Source organism: Neoarius graeffei, chromosome 17 (assembly GCF_027579695.1).
Source record: "Neoarius graeffei isolate fNeoGra1 chromosome 17, fNeoGra1.pri, whole genome shotgun sequence".
NCBI lineage: Eukaryota > Metazoa > Chordata > Actinopteri > Siluriformes > Ariidae > Neoarius > Neoarius graeffei.
Genome location: NC_083585.1, coordinates 70,461,353 through 70,483,703, shown reverse-complemented (window position 1 = coordinate 70,483,703; position 22,351 = coordinate 70,461,353). Strand labels below are relative to the sequence as shown.

Here is a 22,351-nt window from a genome sequence, read left to right as displayed (position 1 = left end):
GGGATTTTAGCCTGATCTTATTTGATAAGAACTTATTTTTAAAAAGTGTCAAACTAAAAATAATGTTTTAGTGTAGTGTTTAACTTCTTATTTTAAAAGTGACAAACTGAAAACCTGTGTGTGTGTGTGGCCCTTTTTTCACAGATATTCTGTGATATTGGAGTAAAGAAGCATCTCAACATTCCAGCTTTAGTGATTTACACTGAACCGAATTAATCCAGAATGAAGCCGCTCCAGTGTGTGTGTGTGTGTGTGTGTGTGTGTGTGTGTGTGTTTGTTTACACTGTGAGACAGCGTTCAGCAACCGGAGGTGTGACGTGTCACAGCAGGGTGTCGGTGTCCAGTGTGACGTATCTACGCGCGGAAGATCCGAACACTGCGATCACACCAGCGCTGCTTTAAACACCACGGCGGTGAACCGAGGGTTGAGGTGATTTTGTTATCTGTCATATTTATACCCCTCTACAAACACAGTCACTGAGCATCATATGGTCATGTGATCACTTCTGTTAAATAATTCACCTTTAAAGGAAACAACAGCCTCGATACTAGTGCATCTCAAAAAATTAGAATACCATGAAAAAGTTCCTTTTTTTCATAATTTAATTCAAAAAGGTAAACTTTCATATACTGTATTCTATATTCATTACATGTAAAGTGAAATATTTAAAGCCTTTCCTGTTTTAATTTTGATGATTATGGCTTATAGCTCATGAAAATCAGAAATCCAGTATCTCAAATTATTAGAATATTCCCTAAGATCAATCAAAAAAAGGATTTACAATACAGAAATGCCCAACTTCTGAAAAGTAGATTCATTTATACACTCAAGACTTGGTTGGGGCTCCTTTACCATGAATTACTGTATCAATGCGGTGTGGCATGGAGGTGATCAGTCTGTGGCACTGCTGAGGTGTTATTGAAGCCCAGGTTGCTTTGATAGTGGCCTTCAGCGTATCTGTATTTTGGGGTCAGGTATTTCTCAACTCCCTGCTCACCACACCGCTCAACTCCCCGCTCACCACACCGCTCAACTCCCCGCTCACCACACCGCTCACCACTCCACTCAACTCCCCGCTCAATACACCGCTCAACTCCCCGCTCAATATACCGCTCAACTCCCCGCTCAATACACCGCTCACCACTCCGCTCAACTCCCCGCTCACCACACCGCTCAACTCCCCGCTCACCACACCGCTCAACTCCCCGCTCACCACACCGCTCAACTCCCCGCTCACCACACCGCTCAACTCCCCGCTCACCACACCGCTCAACTCCCCGCTCACCACACCGCTCACCACACAGCTCAACTCCCCGCTCACCACACCGCTCACCACACCGCTCAATACACCGCTCACCACTCCGCTCAACTCCCCGCTCACTACACCGCTCACCACTCCGCTCAACTCCCCGCTCACCACTCCGCTCAACTCCCCGCTCACCACACCGCTCAACTCCCCGCTCACCACACCGCTCAACTCCCCGCTCACCACACCGCTCAACTCCCCGCTCAATACACCGCTCACCACTCTGCTCAACTCCCTGCTCACCACACCGCTCAACTCCCCGCTCAATACACCGCTCACCACACCGCTCAACTCCCCGCTCACCACTCCGCTCAACTCCCCGCTCACCACTCCGCTCAACTCCCCGCTCACCACTCCGCTCAACTCCCCGCTCACCACACCGCTCAACTCCCCCGCTCACCACACCGCTCAACTCCCCGCTCACCACACCGCTCACCACTACACTCAACTCCCCGCTCACCACACTGCTCAACTCCCCGCTCACCAGACCACTCAACTCCCCGCTCAATACACCGCTCACCACTCCGCTCAACTCCCCGCTCACCACACTGCTCAACTCCCCGCTCACCACACCGCTCAACTCCCCGCTCAATACACCACTCACCACTCCGCTCAACTCCCCGCTCACCACACCGCTCAACTCCCCGCTCAATACACCGCTCACCACTCCACTCAACTCCCCGCTCACCACACTGCTCACCACACCGCTCAACTCCCCGCTCAACACACCACTCAACTCCCTGCTCACCACACCACTCAACTCCCCGCTCACTACACCGCTCACCACACCCCTCAACTCCCCGCTCACTACACCGCTCACCACACCGCTCAACTCCCCACTCACTACACTGCTCACCACTCCGCTCAACTCCCCGCTCAACTCCCCGCTCACCACACTGCTCACCACACCGCTCAACTCCCCGCTCACCACACTGCTCACCACACCGCTCAACTCCCCGCTCAACACACCACTCAACTCCCTGCTCACCACACCGCTCAACTCCCCGCTCACTACACCACTCACCACACCCCTCAACTCCCCGCTCACTACACCGCTCACCACACCGCTCAACTCCCCACTCACTACACTGCTCACCACTCCGCTCAACTCCCCGCTCAACTCCCCGCTCACCACACCGCTCACCACACCGCTCAACTCCCCGCTCACCACACCGCTCAACTCCCCGCTCAACTCCCCGCTCAACTCCCCGCTCACCACACCGCTCAACTCCCTGCTCACTACACCGCTCACCACTCCGCTCAACTCCCCGCTCAACACACTGCTCACCACACCGCTCAACTCCCCGCTCAACACACCACTCAACTCCCTGCTCACCACACCGCTCAACTCCCCGCTCACTACACCGCTCACCACACCCCTCAACTCCCCGCTCACTACACCGCTCAACTCCCCACTCACTACACTGCTCACCACTCCGCTCAACTCCCCGCTCAACTCCCCGCTCACCACACTGCTCACCACACCGCTCAACTCCCCGCTCACCACACCGCTCAACTCCCCGCTCACTACACCACTCACCACACCCCTCAACTCCCTGCTCACTACACCGCTCACCACACCGCTCAACTCCCCGCTCACCACTCTGCTCAACTCCCCGCTCAACTCCCCGCTCACCACACCGCTCAACTCCCCGCTCACTACACCGCTCACTACACTGCTCACCACACCGCTCAACTCCCCGCTCACCACACCGCTCACCACACCACTCAACTCCCTGCTCACCACACCGCTCAACTCCCCGCTCAACTCCCTACTCAACTCCCCGCTCAACTCCCCGCTCACCACACTGCTCACCACACCGCTTAACTCCCCGCTCACCACACCACTCAACTCCCTGCTCACCACACCGCTCAACTCCCCACTCACTACACCACTCACCACACCGCTCAACTCCCTGCTCACTACACCGCTCACCACACCGCTCAACTCCCCGCTCACTACACCACTCACCACACCCCTCAACTCCCTGCTCACTACACCGCTCAACTCCCCGCTCACCACTCTGCTCAACTCCCCGCTCAACTCCCCGCTCACCACACCGCTCACCACACCGCTCAACTCCCCGCTCACCACACCGCTCAACTCCCCGCTCAACTCCCCGCTTAACTCCCCGCTCACCACACCACTCAACTCCCTGCTCACCACACCGCTCAACTCCCCACTCACTACACCACTCACCACACCCCTCAACTCCCTGCTCACTACACCGCTCACCACACCGCTCAACTCCCCGCTCACTACACCACTCACCACACCCCTCAACTCCCTGCTCACTACACCGCTCACCACACCGCTCAACTCCCCGCTCACCACTCTGCTCAACTCCCCGCTCAACTCCCCGCTCACCACACCGCTCAACTCCCCGCTCAATACACCGCTCACTACACTGCTCACCACACCGCTCAACTCCCCGCTCACCACACCGCTCACCACTCCGCTCAACTCCCCGCTCAACACACTGCTCACCACACCGCTCAACTCCCCGCTCACTACACCGCTCACCACACCCCTCAACTCCCCGCTCACTACACCGCTCAACTCCCCACTCACTACACTGCTCACCACTCCGCTCAACTCCCCGCTCACCACACTGCTCACCACACCGCTCAACTCCCCGCTCACCACACCGCTCAACTCCCCGCTCACTACACCACTCACCACACCCCTCAACTCCCTGCTCACTACACCGCTCACCACACCGCTCAACTCCCCGCTCACCACTCTGCTCAACTCCCCGCTCAACTCCCCGCTCACCACACCGCTCAACTCCCCGCTCACTACACCGCTCACTACACTGCTCACCACACCGCTCAACTCCCCGCTCACCACACCGCTCAACACACCACTCAACTCCCTGCTCACCACACCGCTCACTACACCGCTCACTACACCGCTCACCACTCTGCTCAACTCCCCGCTCAACTCCCCGCTCACCACACTGCTCAACTCCCCGCTTACCACACCGCTCAACTCCCCACTCAATACACCGCTCACCACTCCGCTCAATACACCGCTCACCACTCTGCTCAACTCCCCGCTCAACTCCCCGCTCACCACACTGCTCAACTCCCCGCTCACCACACTGCTCACCACACCGCTCAACTCCCCGCTCACCACTCCGCTCAACTCCCCGCTCAACTCCCCGCTCAACTGCCCGCTCAACTCCCCGCTCAACACACAGCTCAACTCCCCGCTCACCACACCGCTCAACTCCCCGCTCACCACACCGCTCAACTCCCCGCTCACCACACCGCTCAACTCCCCGCTCACCACACCGCTCAACTCCCCGCTCACCACACCGCTCAACTCCCCGCTCACCACACCGCTCAACTCCCCGCTCACCACACCGCTCACCTCCCCGCTCACCACACCGCTCACCTCCCCGCTCACCACACCGCTCACCTCCCCGCTCACCACACCGCTCAATACACCGCTCACCACACCGCTCAACTCCCTGCTCACCACACTGCTCAACTCCCCGCTCACCACACTGCTCACCACACCGCTCAACTCCCTGCTCACCACACTGCTCAACTCCCCGCTCACCACACTGCTCACCACACCGCTCAACTCCCCGCTCAATACACTGCTCACCACTCCGCTCAACTCCCCGCTCACCACACTGCTCAACTCCCCGCTCACCACACCGCTCTACTCCCCGCTCAATACAACGCTCAACTCCCCGCTCAACTCCCTGCTCAACTCCCCGCTCAACTCCCCGCTCACCACACTGCTCACCACACCGCTTAACTCCCCGCTCACCACACCACTCAACTCCCTGCTCACCACACCGCTCAACTCCCCACTCACTACACTGCTCACCACTCTGCTCAACTCCCCGCTCAACTCCCCGCTCACCACACTGCTCACCACACCGCTCAACTCCCCGCTCACCACACTGCTCACCACACCGCTCAACTCCCCGCTCACCACACTGCTCACCACACCGCTCAACTCCCCGCTCAACACACCACTCAACTCCCTGCTCACCACACCGCTCAACTCCCTGCTCACCACACCGCTCAACTCCCCGCTCACTACACCACTCACCACGCCCCTCAACTCCCTGCTCACTACACCGCTCACCACACCGCTCAACTCCCCACTCACTACACTGCTCACCACTCCGCTCAACTCCCCGCTCAACTCCCCGCTCACCACACCGCTCACCACACCGCTCAACTCCCCGCTCACCACACTGCTCAACACACCGCTCAACTCCCTGCTCACCACACCGCTCAACTCCCCGCTCACTACACCGCTCACTACACCGCTCACCACTCCGCTCAACTCCCCGCTCAACTCCCCGCTCACCACACTGCTCAACTCCCCGCTTACCACACCGCTCAACTCCCCGCTTACCACACCGCTCAACTCCCCACTCAATACACCGCTCACCACTCCGCTCAATACACCGCTCACCACTCCGCTCAACTCCCCGCTCACCACACTGCTCAACTCCCCGCTCACCACACTGCTCACCACACCGCTCAACTCCCCGCTCAATACACTGCTCACCACTCCGCTCAACTCCCCGCTCAACTCCCCGCTCACCACACTGCTCACCACACCGCTCAACTCCCTGCTCACCACTCCGCTCAACTCCCCGCTCAACTCCCAGCTCACCACACTGCTCAACTCCCCGCTCACCACACCGCTCAACTCCCCGCTCACCACACCGCTCAACTCCCCGCTCACCACACCGCTCAACTCCCCGCTCACCACACCGCTCAACTCCCCGCTCACCACACCGCTCAACTCCCCGCTCACCACACCGCTCAACTCCCCGCTCACCACACCGCTCACCACTCCGCTCACCACTCCGCTCAATACACCGTTCACCACTCCGCTCAACTCCCTGCTCACCACACTGCTCAACTCCCCGCTCACCACACTGCTCACCACACCGCTCAACTCCCTGCTCACCACACCGCTCAACTCCCCGCTCAATACACTGCTCACCACTCCGCTCAACTCCCCGCTCACCACACTGCTCAACTCCCCGCTCACCACACTGCTCAACTCCCCGCTCACCACACTGCTCACCACACCGCTCAACTCCCCGCTCAATACACTGCTCACCACTCCGCTCAACTCCCCGCTCACCACACCGCTCTACTCCCCGCTCAATACAACGCTCAACTCCCCGCTCAACTCCCTGCTCAACTCCCCGCTCAACTCCCCGCTCACCACACTGCTCACCACACCGCTTAACTCCCCGCTCACCACACCACTCAACTCCCTGCTCACCACACCGCTCAACTCCCCACTCACTACACTGCTCACCACTCTGCTCAACTCCCCGCTCAACTCCCCGCTCACCACACTGCTCACCACACCGCTCAACTCCCCGCTCACCACACTGCTCACCACACCGCTCAACTCCCCGCTCAACTCCCCGCTCACCACACTGCTCACCACACCGCTCAACTCCCTGCTCACCACTCCGCTCAACTCCCCGCTCAACTCCCCGCTCACCACACTGCTCACCACACCGCTCAACTCCCCGCTCAACACACCACTCAACTCCCTGCTCACCACACCGCTCAACTCCCTGCTCACCACACCGCTCAACTCCCCGCTCACCACACCCCTCAACTCCCTGCTCACTACACCGCTCACCACACCGCTCAACTCCCCACTCACTACACTGCTCACCACTCCGCTCAACTCCCCGCTCAACTCCCCGCTCACCACACCGCTCACCACACCGCTCAACTCCCCGCTCACCACACTGCTCAACACACCGCTCAACTCCCTGCTCACCACACTGCTCAACTCCCCGCTCACTACACCGCTCACCACTCCGCTCAACTCCCCGCTCAACTCCCCGCTCACCACACTGCTCAACTCCCCGCTCAACTCCCCGCTCACCACACCGCTCAACTCCCCGCTCACCACACTGCTCACCACACCGCTCAACTCCCCGCTCAATACACTGCTCACCACTCCGCTCAACTCCCCGCTCAACTCCCCGCTCACCACACTGCTCACCACACCGCTCAACTCCCCGCTCACCACTCCGCTCAACTCCCCGCTCACCACACCGCTCAACTCCCCGCTCACCACACCGCTCAACTCCCCGCTCACCACACCGCTCAACTCCCCGCTCACCACACCGCTCAACTCCCCGCTCACCACACCGCTCAACTCCCCGCTCACCACACCGCTCAACTCCCCGCTCACCACACCGCTCAACTCCCCGCTCACCACACCGCTCAACTCCCCGCTCACCACTCCGCTCAATACACCGTTCACCACTCCGCTCAACTCCCTGCTCACCACACTGCTCAACTCCCCGCTCACCACACTGCTCACCACACCGCTCAACTCCCTGCTCACCACACTGCTCACCACACCGCTCAACTCCCCGCTCAATACACTGCTCACCACTCCGCTCAACTCCCCACTCACCACACTGCTCAACTCCCCGCTCACCACACTGCTCAACTCCCCGCTCACCACACTGCTCACCACACCGCTCAACTCCCCGCTCAATACACTGCTCACCACTCCGCTCAACTCCCCGCTCACCACACTGCTCAACTCCCCGCTCACCACACCGCTCTACTCCCCGCTCAATACAACGCTCAACTCCCCGCTCAACTCCCCGCTCACCACACTGCTCACCACACCGCTTAACTCCCCGCTCACCACACCGCTCACCACACCGCTCAACTCCCTGCTCACCACACCGCTCAACTCCCCGCTCACTACACCACTCACCACACCCCTCAACTCCCTGCTCACTACACCGCTCACCACACCGCTCAACTCCCCACTCACTACACTGCTCACCACTCCGCTCAACTCCCCGCTCAACTCCCCGCTCACCACACCGCTCACCACACCACTCAACTCCCTGCTCACCACACCGCTCAACTCCCCGCTCACTACACCGCTCACTACACCGCTCACCACTCCGCTCAACTCCCCGCTCAACTCCCCGCTCACCACACTGCTCAACTCCCCGCTTACCACACCGCTCAACTCCCCACTCAATACACCGCTCACCACTCCGCTCAATACACCGCTCACCACTCCGCTCAACTCCCCGCTCACCACACTGCTCAACTCCCCGCTCACTACACTGCTCACCACACCGCTCAACTCCCCGCTCAATACACCGCTCACCACTCCGCTCAACTCCCCGCTCACCACACCGCTCAACTCCCCGCTCACCACACTGCTCAACACACCACTCAACTCCCTGCTCACCACACCGCTCAACTCCCCGCTCACTACACCGCTCACTACACCGCTCACCACTCCGCTCAACTCCCCGCTCAACTCCCCGCTCACCACACTGCTCAACTCCCCGCTCACCACACTGCTCACCACACCGCTCAACTCCCCGCTCAATACACTGCTCACCACTCCGCTCAACTCCCCGCTCATCACACTGCTCACCACACCGCTCAACTCCCCGCTCACCACTCCGCTCAACTCCCCGCTCAACTCCCAGCTCACCACACCGCTCAACTCCCCGCTCACCACACCGCTCAACTCCCCGCTCACCACACCGCTCAACTCCCCGCTCACCACACCGCTCAACTCCCCGCTCACCACACCGCTCAACTCCCCGCTCACCACACCGCTCAACTCCCCGCTCACCACACCGCTCAACTCCCCGCTCACCACACCGCTCAACTCCCCGCTCACCACACCGCTCAACTCCCCGCTCACCACACCGCTCAACTCCCCGCTCACCACACCGCTCACCACTCCGCTCAATACACCGTTCACCACTCCGCTCAACTCCCTGCTCACCACACTGCTCAACTCCCCGCTCACCACACTGCTCACCACACCGCTCAACTCCCTGCTCACCACACTGCTCACCACACCGCTCAACTCCCCGCTCAATACACTGCTCACCACTCCGCTCAACTCCCCGCTCACCACTCCGCTCAACTCCCCGCTCACCACACTGCTCAACTCCCCGCTCACCACACCGCTCAACTCCCCGCTCAATACAACGCTCAACTCCCCGCTCAACTCCCCGCTCAACTCCCCGCTCACCACACTGCTCACCACACCGCTCAACTCCCTGCTCACCACACTGCTCAACTCCCCGCTCACCACACTGCTCACCACACCGCTCAACTCCCCGCTCAATACACTGCTCACCACTCCGCTCAACTCCCCGCTCACCACACTGCTCAACTCCCTGCTCACCACACCGCTCTACTCCCCGCTCAATACAACGCTCAACTCCCCGCTCAACTCCCTGCTCAACTCCCCGCTCACCACACTGCTCACCACACCGCTTAACTCCCCGCTCACCACACCACTCAACTCCCTGCTCACCACACCGCTCAACTCCCTGCTCACCACACCGCTCAACTCCCCGCTCAATACACCGCTCACCACTCCGCTCAACTCCCCGCTCACCACACCGCTCAACTCCCCGCTCACCACACCACTCAACTCCCTGCTCACCACACCGCTCAACTCCCCGCTCACTACACCGCTCACCACTCTGCTCAACTCCCCACTCACTACACCACTCACCACACCCCTCAACTCCCCGCTCACTACACCGCTCAACTCCCCACTCACTACACTGCTCAAGTCCCCGCTCAATACACCGCTCACCACACCGCTCAACTCCCCGCTCACTACACCGCTCAACTCCCCGCTCACCACACCGCTCACCTCCCCGCTCAACTCCCTGCTGACCACACTGCTCACCACACTGCTCAACTCCCTGTTCAACACACCGCTCAACTCCCCGCTCAACACACTGCTCACCACACCGCTCAACACACCGCTCAACTCCCCGTTCAATTCCACCATTCACCACGCCGCTCAACTCCCCCATTCACCACGCCGCTCAACTCCCCCATTCACCACGCCGCTCAACTCCCCCATTCACCACGCCGCTCAACTCCCTGCTGACCACACTGCTCACCACACTGCTCAACTCCCTGTTCAACACACCGCTCAACTCCCCGCTCAACACACTGCTCACCACACCGCTCAACACACCGCTCAACTCCCCGTTCAATTCCACCATTCACCTCCCCGCTCAACTCCCTGCTGACCACACTGCTCACCACACTGCTCAACACACTGCTCAACACACCGCTCAACTCCCCGCTCAACACACTGCTCACCACACCGCTCAACACACCGCTCAACTCCCCGTTCAATTCCACCATTCACCACGCCGCTCAACTCCCCCATTCACCACGCCGCTCAACTCCCCCATTCACCACGCCGCTCAACTCCCCCATTCACCACGCCGCTCAACTCCCCCATTCACCATGCCGCTCAACTCCCCGTTCACCACGCCGCTCAACTCCCCGTTCACCACGCCGCTCAACTCCCCCGTTCACCACACCACTCAACTCCCCCATTCACCACGCCACTCAAATCCCCCATTCACCACGCCACTCAACTCCTTGTTCAACTCCCCCGTTCACCACACCGATCAACCCCCCCTTCACCATGCTGCTCAACTCCCCATTCAACTCCCTGTTCACCACGCCGCTCAACTCTCCGTTCAACTCCCCATTCACCATACCGTTCACTCCTTCAACTGTTATACAGTGTCTTGCAAAAGTATTTGTCCTGTTTTGTTGCATTACAAGCTGGAAATAAAATGGATTTTTGGAGGGTTAGCACCATTTGATTTACACAACATGCCGACCACTTTAAAGGTGAAAATTGTTGTTTTATTGTGACACAAACAATAATTCAGATAAAAAACAGAAATCTGGAGTGCACATAAGTATTCACCCCCTTTCATATGAAACCCCTAAATAAGAGCTGCTCCAACCAATTCACTTCATAAGTCACATAATTAGTTGATTAAGATCCACCTGTATGCAATCAAAGTGTCACATGATGTCTGTATAAATCAACCTGTTCTGGAAGGACCCTGACTCTGCAACACTACTAGCAGAGATGGGAGTATCTGTCCACAGGACCACTTTAAGCCATACACTCCACAGAGTGTGGCTTTATGGAAGAGTGGCCAGAAAAAAAGTCATTGCTTAAAGAAAAAAAAAATAAGAAAACCCATTTTGAGTTTTCCCAACAGCATGTGGCAGACTCCCCAAACACATAGAAGATGATTCTCTGGTCAGATGAGACTAAAATTGATCTTTTTGGCCATCATGGGAAATGCCATGTGTGACGCAAACCCAACACCCTGAGAACACCATTCCTACAGTGAAGCATGGTGGCAGCATCATCTGTGGGGATGTTTTTCATCTGCAGGGAGTCAGCCAGAGGTTTGAGACTGGGATGAAGGTTCATGTTCCAGCAGGACAACGACCCTAAACATACTGCTAAAGCTACACTGGAGTGGTTTAAAGGGAAATGTTTAAATGTCTTGGAATGGCCTAATCAAAGCTCAGACCTCAATCCAATTGAGAATCTGTGGCATAACTTGAAGATTGCTGTAGACCAACGCAACCCATCTAACTTGAAGGAGTTGGAGCAGTTTTGCCTTGAGGAATGGGCAAAAATCCCAGTGGCTAGATGTGCTAAGCTAATAGAGACACACCCCAAGAGACTTGCAGCTGTAATTGGAGCAAAAGGTGGCTCTACAAAGTATTGATTGGGGGGTGAATACTTATGCACACTCCAGATTTCTGTTTTTTCATCTTAATTATTGTTTGTGTCACAATAAAACAACAATTTTCACCTTTAAAGTGGTCGGCATGTTGTGTAAATCAAATGGCGCTAACCCTCCAAAAATCCATTTTAATTCCAGCTTATAATGCGACAAAACAGGACAAACACCAAGGGGGGTGAATACTTTTGCAAGACACTGTAAATATTTCCTGGTTTGAGTTTTATATATATATATATATATATATATATATATATATATATATATGTGTGTGTGTGTGTGTGTGTGTGTGTGTGAGAGACAGAGAGAGAACTCCATTAGAATACATCACCAACAAACACTAAAAATAATAAGGGAAAGAGAGAAAGTGAGATAGAGAGAGAAACAGACAGAGTGATAGTGAGAGAGACAGAGGTGACAAGAAGAATTAGAAGTGAAAGATAAATACAGACAGCTAGACAGATCGAGAAATGGGAGGAGAGAAGGAAAGTATAATAAAGGGATAGACAGGAAAAAACGAGAGCAAATGGATAGAATTAATCAAGGATAATGAAAATGACTGAAAAGTATAGAGATAAAAATGGTGTGTGTGTGTGTGTGTGTGTGAGAGAGAGAGAGAGAGAGAGAGCAAGTGCTGGATACAGAGAAATGGAAAGGACTGGAGAGAGGAGAAATAGAGGATAAAGACGGCAGGGAGGAAGAGTGATTCTTTCAGAGGAATAGTCAGAGGGGATTTATTTCTCTCTCTCTCTCTCTCTCTCTCTCCCCCTCTCTCAGAAGAACAGAGTCGAGAATGTTTCAGGCTGTAACAGTTTCCCTATGGTTTTACCTTCAAGCTCTGCAAACATCAAAATGACCTCCTTTTACAGATCACACAGGAACCAGGACTCAATACCAACAAGCTCCAACACTACCTGTCAAAAACACCAAATACTCTTTATAAAGCTTTTATGAGACACCAACAAACATCATTTTCTTTATCAAACACAAACACCAAGTCACCAACAAGCTACAACAAACACCAGCATCCTCATCACCTATCAAACACCAACATACTCCAAACACCAGCATCCTTATCACCCATCAAACACCAACATACTCCAAACACCAGCATCCTTATCACCCATCAAACACCAACATACTCCAAACACCAACATCCTTATCACACATCAAACACCAACATACTCCAAACACCAACATCCTTATCACCCATCAAACACCAACATACTCCAAACACCAACATCCTTATCACCCATCAAACACCAACATACTCCAAACACCAACATCCTTATCACCCATCAAACACCAACATACTCCAAACACTAACATCCTTATCACCCATCAAACACCAACATACTCCAAACACCAACATCCTTATCACCCATCAAACACCAGCATACTCCAAACACCAGCATCCTTATCACCTATCAAACACCAGCATACTCCAAACACCAACATTTACCATCAAAGACGAACAATCTGACAGAATATCAACACTAACGTACTCCATCACATGTGCCTATCCTCAAGACTCAACAATCCTGTTCATAAACAAAACACTCATTAAACACTAAACACTTCCTTTAAATAAGGTTGATTTGATTCACCAGTATTCTCCATTAAACACCTACAACTCAGAATGAACACCAACGCTAACAGGCAGTAATCTGTAACACACTGCAATCCCTAACACCAACATTAACTAATCAAAAACACCAGTGTTCTCCATAAATACAAACAAACATTCTCCAAACTCTACCAAGCTCAACATTTTACAATAAAACACCAATAAATTACATAAAACCACCAACATTCACCATAAAAACAATTTTATCAGTTTAATTAATCTACATTCTTTAGCGAACACCAATATTCACCAAAATTAAAAAAACAACACACACAAATACCAATATTCTCCATAAAACCCAAACACTCTCAGTTCAATTCAACAGCCATCTTTAAAAAATCCAAACACCAACAAACACTGTTCATTAAAAGCAATTTTCTCCAATAATCCCAAAAGAACAACAGTAAACACCAAAACACCACTGTAGCATAACACCGTACATCACAACCTACGATTCTGCAAGAAACACCCTCACACTCCATTAAACATCAATAAATACCAAGATTCTTTATTTAAACACCAACAAACAGCAACATTCTCCAAAAAATAACAACCAACAACCTCCTCTTATCTATAAAAATCTGCACCGATGCTAACAGGCAGGCCGAATGTTGAAGAAAACACTCATCGTCGTTCCTGTCACTGAATAACCGAGCCTTAAACACTAACGTCACTGGAGTGTGATATGGTGTTTAATATCAGTCTCTCTATAATTCAAAGCTGACAGCAGATATTCTGATGGATTTAAAACCGTGATGTTGGATTGGATGATGATCAGACTAGTGGTTTATCGCAGTGTTTGAGCTGTAACGTGAACCGAACTACAGGAAGTGAAATATTTTAACACAAACACACGATTCTATCACAAACACTCCAGTTGTTCCTGTTCCGGTGTTTGATGGATGTAAAGAAGCTGTAATTCCTGTGTGTTCACTAGGGGCGTCACTAGGGATTAAGCTTTACTGGGGCACTGCCCCCCCCGCACAATGCACCTTAGCGTTCCTGTCCCCAACCTATGCAAAGTGGATCATTCTCATGCTCTCGTGGATGAAGTTATGCGAGGAATAGGTCAACGAGACGGAAAACACATCCCAGTCCCCAAAAAATGTATTGTTGGCATTTGGGCTTTTAATGCATGCTGATGCTAAACGTGTCACCTCAACTCTCACGATTCACGAACTTAGCTGGTTAGTTATGACTGACTATCACATAGCCTACAACCTTAATCTGACCTCTCTCACCCTCCTCCTCATCTCTCACTGTTTCCCTGCCCCCGTCTCTGCTTTGTGAGAAGAATTGTCTGATATCCATCTGGAACAGTAATTTAATATCGTTTAATTCGATGTAGTTTAATGGGTTTGTTAGAATATGGTTTGCTTAGTTTTGTTGCAAAAACTTCGCGCTACCTTAACTCATCCAGAGCCCATTCTCTGACTCCTCCACAGAGTCGACTCCTCTCTCCAGTAGGCTAAATGGACTCATGGCACGCCGCACGCATGCTGGGTTTACAGTGAGAATCTCCCAGACCAATCAGAAAATTAGTTAGAAAGAAGAGGCGATAGAAGTTTGAAACACACTCTGTCCTACAACTTACAGCAGATAAATGATCTGCCAAAGAAACTAGTTTGTTACGAAAATCTTTCAACGTTTTCTTACTGGGGCACAGCTGATTTTTACCGGGGCACGTGTCCCAGTAAAAAAGGCCTAGTGACGCCCCTGGTGTTCACTTTGCTGAAGCACAAAATAAACATCTGAAAATTGAGTTCACTGCCAGGAAGTGTTTCAGTTTCAGGTAGCTGATGGAAGCCGGAGGGAAGTGTGTAGTTTTTATTTAAATAAATTAAAACAGAGTCAGGATCCAGGGTGAGATGTTAAACACTCCGACAGACAGAGTAAACACCAGACAAATCCATTACCATCAATCAGACAGGCAGGCGGAGACGACGACTACATCAAGGGAGCTGCACAATCGAGGAACCAGGGATTACACTACAAGAAACCTGGAGCTGAAAGAACACATGAGACTTTACAGAGAAGTACCCAGGGTAACAGCAGTTTCAGGGTGTGGCCAGGGGCGGAGTCAAAACAGAAAAGTACGGGAGGTGAAAAAATAAGAGTTTAAATTGGCATTCATTTTAAATCAAGTAGTTTTTGAGGAAAACTTCAGCTGATAAAAAATGTAAAAATATCGCTAAAATTTAATAAACTAGCTTAAACACTCAAAAACATCAACAAACACCAATATTCAGCACGATACATTCTCCAATAAACATCAACAAACACTAATATTTGTCATGGTCCTACCTGTGGTTTCCTCTCATCAGTTTACATTCCACTCCTCTCCACTCAGTATTACCTGCCACGCCCGCATGCTCCTTCCCCATCAGGCTCACCTGCTGTCAATTACCATCATTAACTCTCATTTGACTTTCAGTGGCTGTCATTGGCTGTTGCCTATCACCTGCTCCCTTCCCTGTGTGTATTTAAACTGCAGTCCTCCCTTCAAGGCATCGACTCCGTCAACTCTTCAGCCCTGGTAACCTGACCCTGCATTTCTGTCTCCATTCTCGCTACGTGACTGTGTTTCAGCCTGTTCCCAAACTCCTGCCTGTCTGCCTGCTGAGAGCCTGCTCGCTGGGAGACCACCTGAACACCAAGGGCTGTCAGCTTGCAGCCAAACTACTCTGACAACGCCTGATCCCGCCTGATCTCAGAAGCTAAGCAGGGCCAGGCCTGGTTAGTACTTGGATGGGAGACCTCAGCCGTCACCACCAGCCATCCCTGCCTCTCAGTCCTCCTGCCACTGAACTTCTCACACACATCCTCCCAACTCCCTTTCCCCTGCTATCAATAAATTCTACGTTTAACTTGCACTCTTGGGTCCTTGTCTGTTTGTCCTGACAATATTTGGCATCCCAAATTCAACACACACATATTCAACACTTTACATTCTCCAACAAAAACATCCAAACACTAACGTCTTTTCAGGACTCCCTAAAGTGAATGACGCATGAAATGGAATGACGAATGACAGGTAGTAAATTTGAACAATAAATGGTCCCTTGTCATTCAGATTCTTATAAATGGAATAACGATTGAAATCTTTAGTTTTAGACCTCCCTAGGATAAGATAAGTGGGTGCTTGGTGGGATATCAGCTTTTACAAATGGAATGACAGGGTTTCCAGCCCTGTGATGACCTGGTGACTTGTCCAGGGTGAACCCCGCCTTTCGCCCGTAGTCAGCTGGGATAGGCTCCAGCTCGCCTGCAACCCTGTAGAAGGATAAAGCGGCTAGAGATAATGAGATGAGATGACAGGGTTTCTATATGTATTGACTTACTTTGAGCTAATGTTATCAGTGATATCACCTTTTACAAATGGAATGATAAGGTTTCTAGGTGGAATGACATACTTTGAGGCAATGTTATCAGTGATATCAGATTAACAAATGGAATGACATTGTTTCTAGGGTTAGGTTATAGGTGATACCACTAATAACATTGCCTCATAGTATGTCATTCCACCTAAAAACGCTGTCATTCCATTTGTAAAAGGTGATATCACTGACAACATAACCTAAAAGTATGTCATTCCACTTAGAAACAATGTCATTCCATTTCATGAGCTGAAAGCATGTCATTCCACCTACATTTCAATCGTTATTCCATTTGTAAGAATCTGAACGACAAGGGACCATTTATTGTTCAAATCACTAGCTGTCATTCATCATTCCATTTCATGCGTCATTCACTTTAGAGAGTCCCTCTTTTTCTCCACCAACACCTACAGTGGATATAAAAAGTTTACACACCCCGTTAAAATGATTGTTTTTTTCCGATGTAAAAAAAAAGAGACAACGATAAATAATTTCAAAACTTTTCCCACCTTTACTGTGACCTTTAACCTGTACAATTCAATTGAAAAACAAACAAATCTGTTTGGGGGAAAAACATAAAAAATGTACAATGAGCTGGTTGCATAAGTATGCACACCCTTAAACTAATACTTTTGTTGAAGCACGTTTTGATTTAATTACAGTATTCAGGTTTTTTGGGTTCACAGCTGCCATCAATTAAAATGACTCTGATTAACCCCAAATAAAGTTCAGACATTTACTCAGTTTCATCGTCCAGCAAAAGCCAGGGTTCACCGAGAGCTTACAAAGCATCAAAGGGATCTCATTGTTGAAAGGTATCAGTCAGGAGAAGGGGACAAAAACATTTCCACAGCATTAGATATACCATGGAGCACAGTGAAGACAGTCATCAAGAAGTGGAGAAAATATGGGACAACAGTGGCATTACCGAGAACTGGACGTCCCTCCACTCTTGATGAAAAGACAAGATGAAAACTGGTCAGGCAGGCTGCCGAGAGGCCTACAGCAACACTGCTGGAGCTGCAGGAATTTCTGGCAAGTACTGGTTGTGTACTATATGTGACAACAATCTCGTGTGTTCTCCATATGTCTGAACTATGGGGTAGGGTCGCAAGATAGAAGCCTTTTCTTACAAAGAAAAACATCCAGGCCTGGCTAAATTTTGGAAAAAAAAAAAACATTAACTCTCCCAAAAGCATGTGGGAAAATGTGTTCCGGTCTGATGAAACCAAGCTTGAACTTTTTGGCCACAATTCCAAAAGGTATGTTTGGCGCAAAAAAACCACTACAAATCACCAAAAGAACCCCATCCCCACGGTGAAGCATGGTGGTGGCAGCAACATGTTTTGGGGTTGTTTTTCTTCAGCTGGAACAGGGGCTTTAGTCAAGGTGGAGGGAATTATGAACAGTTCTAAATACCAGTCAATTTTGGCCCAAAACCTTCAAGTGTCTGCTAGAAAGATGAAGAGGAATTTCATCTTTCAGCACGACAATGACCCCAAGCACACATCAAAATCAACAAAAGAATGGCTTCGCCAGAAGAAAATTAAAGTTTAGGAATGGCCCAGCCAGAGTCCAGACCTAAATCCAATTGAAAATCTGTGGGGTGACCTGAAGAGGGCTGTGCACAAGAGACGCCCTCGCAATCTGACAGATTTGGAGCACTTTTGCAAGGAAGAGTGGGCAAATATCACCAAGTCTAGATGTGGCAGGCTGATAGACTCCGACCCCAAAAGACTGAATACTGTAATTAAATCAAAACGTGCTTCAACAAAGTATTAGTTTAAGGGTGTGCACACTTATGCAACCAGCTTATTGTACATTTTTTTATTTTTTAAGTTTTTCTCCCAAACAGATTTGTTTGTTTTTTAATTGAATTGTACGGGTTATAGGTCACATTAAAGGTGGGAAAAGTTTTGAAATTTATTTATCGTGGTCTCATTTTTTTACATCAGAAAAACCAATCATTTTAACGGGGTGTGTAAACTTTTTATATCCTGTACATTCTCTATCAAACTGTTCAAGCTAACGTTAGCTGATAAAAAGTAAAAACAAACAAACAAAAAAGCAGAAAGATCATAATTAATTAATTAATTTGCAGCTAATTAACTAAAATACAATCTAAAGAACTAATTAGCACTTGATAGAAGCCTGCAGAATGTGTAAGAGTAAAATATCAATGATAACTGTTGCAGTTTTTATGTGATTTTAAGTGCATGTATGAAACGCGCAGCCTGCAGTGCATCATGGGAAAGGACACAGTGTGCGGCACGAGTTTCTGTTTTTGTAGCTAAAATGGAAGAATCCGGATTTTCATGAGTCCCAGGTTAAATTTACAAGGACATCTCGCAAATCCTGCTTTCTGGAACAAACCCCTGGATTTCAGGAATAACCCCCACCTCTCGCTCGCTCACACACACACACACACCTGATGGATCAAAGCAGCCATATGGTGATACTGAGAGAATGTAATTAGGTTAATTCAGGCAGGACGAATTCTCCTCCTCACTTCACACTCCATTAACTCACCTCTTTCATCTTCCTGCTGTTCCACACTCACCCGTCCGTACCACACAACACTCTATACTAATATATATTATTATATACAAGGTTGTGGCTGCACTCTGATATTTGGGTTTGACATCAACACATGAATATGAGACGATCGATCAGAATTTCAGTTTTCAGTTCCTGATATTTACATCTCAATGTTAAACACCTTAGAACACAGCACATTTTGTTTGAACCCACCACTTTTTCAACTGATGAAAAATATTGGAACATGTGATTGACAGGCGTTTCTTGTTGCCCAGATTTGCCCTGATAGATCGATTATTTAAACAGTTAAAGTCTCTGAAAGTTTACTCTTGGGTTCAGCTCTGGGTTTCACCTGTGAAAACTGCACTTGTTGTTAAAAAGGATAAACCAACATGACATACGAGCTCATGGGTGAAGCACGGTAGAGGTAGCATCATGGGTTGGGCTTCATGGCTGCTTCTGGAATACAATCACAAATCTATTGATGATGATCTCATGATGGCATCAGCAGAATGAATTCAGAAGTCTACAGAAACAGTCTGTCTGACAATTTACTGAGATCGAATATGAGGAACTTCATGATGCTGTAAGACAACGACCCAAAACACACTGCAACACAACACAGGACTTCATCAGGGGGAACAGTGGAAGGTTTCAGACTGGATGAATCAATCAGCAGACCTGAACCCAACTGAGCAGCATTTCACCTCCTGAAGAGGAGACTGAAGGGAAGAAACCCTATAAAACAAAAAACTCCTAAATGAAGCTGTGCTACAAGTTTGGAAAAGTATCACAGAAGAAGAATGTAGCAGTTTGGTGATGTCACCGGATCACCGGGTTGATGCAGTTACAACTTCTTCTTCTGGCTGCTCCCACTGGGGTTGCCACAGCAAATCATCTGCATATTTGATCATCATGATTCTGCATATAAGTTTTTACTGGTCAAACTTGACTTCATCAAGACCTCCAGCAGATTAATTTGAGACTGGAGGCCATCCTGGCACTTAGCCAAGACCGTGAGAGATGGCGGAGTTTAGTGGCACTGGTGGGCTCAATGCCATGCTGGCATGAGTTTGAGGAGAGGATAGGCTTCTGGATTCCCTTCCTGACGCAACCCTCCCCAGTCTATCTGGGCTTGGGACTGGCACCAAGTACGTCAAGTCAAGTCAAGTCAAGTCAAGTTTATTTGTATCGCGCTTTTAACAATAAACATTGTCGCAAAGCAGCTTTACAGAATTTGAACGACTTAAAATATGAGCTAATTTTGGACTTCCGGTGGCGCCATGTTGTAGACGGCAGCAGGAAAAGTAGCTCTACAGAAGACCAATTAAAACTAGCTAAAAACTAAAGCAAAAACGGCAGTAAGTACGGAAATCTGGAAAATAAGTCAACAAACAAAGTTGATGGAAAATATGGTTAAGATAGGGAAGGCTGGGCGGGGGGGACGGTGCAAAGGGAAGTCGTACCGAGTCGGCGGAGGGAGGGAGTCCAGAGATGGAGCGGCTAGGGTCAGCTAGCAGTGAACATGATGCGGTCATATTAATTGAGCTACGCAGATTAAGACAGGAACATGTCGAAGCAGCAAGTGACAACAAGAGAGCAATGGCTAGACTCGAAACGAACATGAAAGAGCTTATGGAAAGAATGGCATCCCTCGAGCAAAGAGCGGGGCACATGGTACCGTATATGAAATGGAAATTCAGAGGACAGGGCGACGTGACTGGAGCGCTCTGCGGCCTTCTTACTGCAGCAAACAGCCAAACTATCTGTTAAGTGCGATGACTTGGAGTCAAGAATGAGACGCAACAATATACGGATCCACGGCATCCCAGAGGGCGCAGAGAAGAATGATACCATAGACTTCATTACGGGACTTATTAAGTCCAAAATCCAAATCACAGGCGACATGGAAATACGCATCGAGAGGGCGCACCAGTCACTGGCGGCTAAACCCAGGGGCAGCGTGGCCCCGCCCCCGCCGAGAGCGATCATTGTGCGCTTTTTGGATTACGAAGTTAAGGAATATGTGATACAACAAGCCTGGAAACAGAAGACAACATACGAGGGACAAACCATCTACTTTAATCAAGACTACATGATGGAGGTTCAAAAGAAGAGGAAACAGGCGAGGGATGTCATCAAAAAGTTGAAGGAGAAAAACGTGAAGGCGCAGTCCCCCTACCCAGCCCAGCTTAAAGTGTTTTTGGACTCGGGGACAAAGACATTTGGCACACTAACGGAAGCGGCACCTATGTTAAAAGCCATGGGGATTATTGTGGACGAAGACAGGACGGAGAGGCTGCAGAGAGTGATGATGCAGAGCAGCTGGAACACGGCGACAGGACAGAGAGGGAGGCAGAGACGGCCCTACATCACAGAAGCAGACGTACAGGCCCTCATGGAGTAAACCCAACACTCAACACCTCTACTGATATAGTAAGGACAGAAAGAAGTGAAGTGTAATAAGGAATAGTTAAGAATAGGAAATTATTTTTATATCTGCCTTCAATACAAGGACTGGTGAAAGACGAGAGAAGCTAGTTTAGACACTACTTGTTAAACTGACAGAAATATTGGTTTTATTAAGAGTGAATTTAAAACTTTGAGTTCTTAACAACCTTAGAGAATAGGTTGTGGATGCACATAGTGCTTTTTCCCCAGAGAGAAATCGCCACGACTCTCTGATGATGGGATGTTTGGAAGACATTCGTTCTTGTTCCTGTTATACATTGGTTCTGGTTCTGATGAAGATGTACATTTTTTGTTTTCTTTATTATGCAAGGTTTTATGTAATTTCTTACTTTTGGGTGAGGTGTAGAGCTTGTGGGTCTCATTTGAAAATAATATGAATAAGCTTAAGCTTGTGTCATACAATGTACATGGTCTGAATCATCC

General features: G+C 50.5%; 2 protein-coding genes and 1 long non-coding RNA gene across 3 annotated transcripts in view; 1 reads left to right on the top strand and 2 right to left on the bottom strand.

Annotated features, from left to right (window-relative positions):
- Nucleotides 1-22,351, bottom strand: part of efna2a (ephrin-A2a) — a 179,415-nt gene that overhangs the window by 67,813 nt on the left and 89,251 nt on the right. The window lies entirely within an intron of this gene.
- rps8a (ribosomal protein S8a) overlaps nt 1-22,351 on the bottom strand; it is a 403,017-nt gene that overhangs the window by 303,626 nt on the left and 77,040 nt on the right. The window lies entirely within an intron of this gene.
- Nucleotides 301-16,414, top strand: LOC132901090 (uncharacterized). Its single transcript, XR_009656834.1, has 2 exons — nt 301-430; nt 16,036-16,414. It is a non-coding gene; the product is annotated as an uncharacterized LOC132901090 (long non-coding RNA).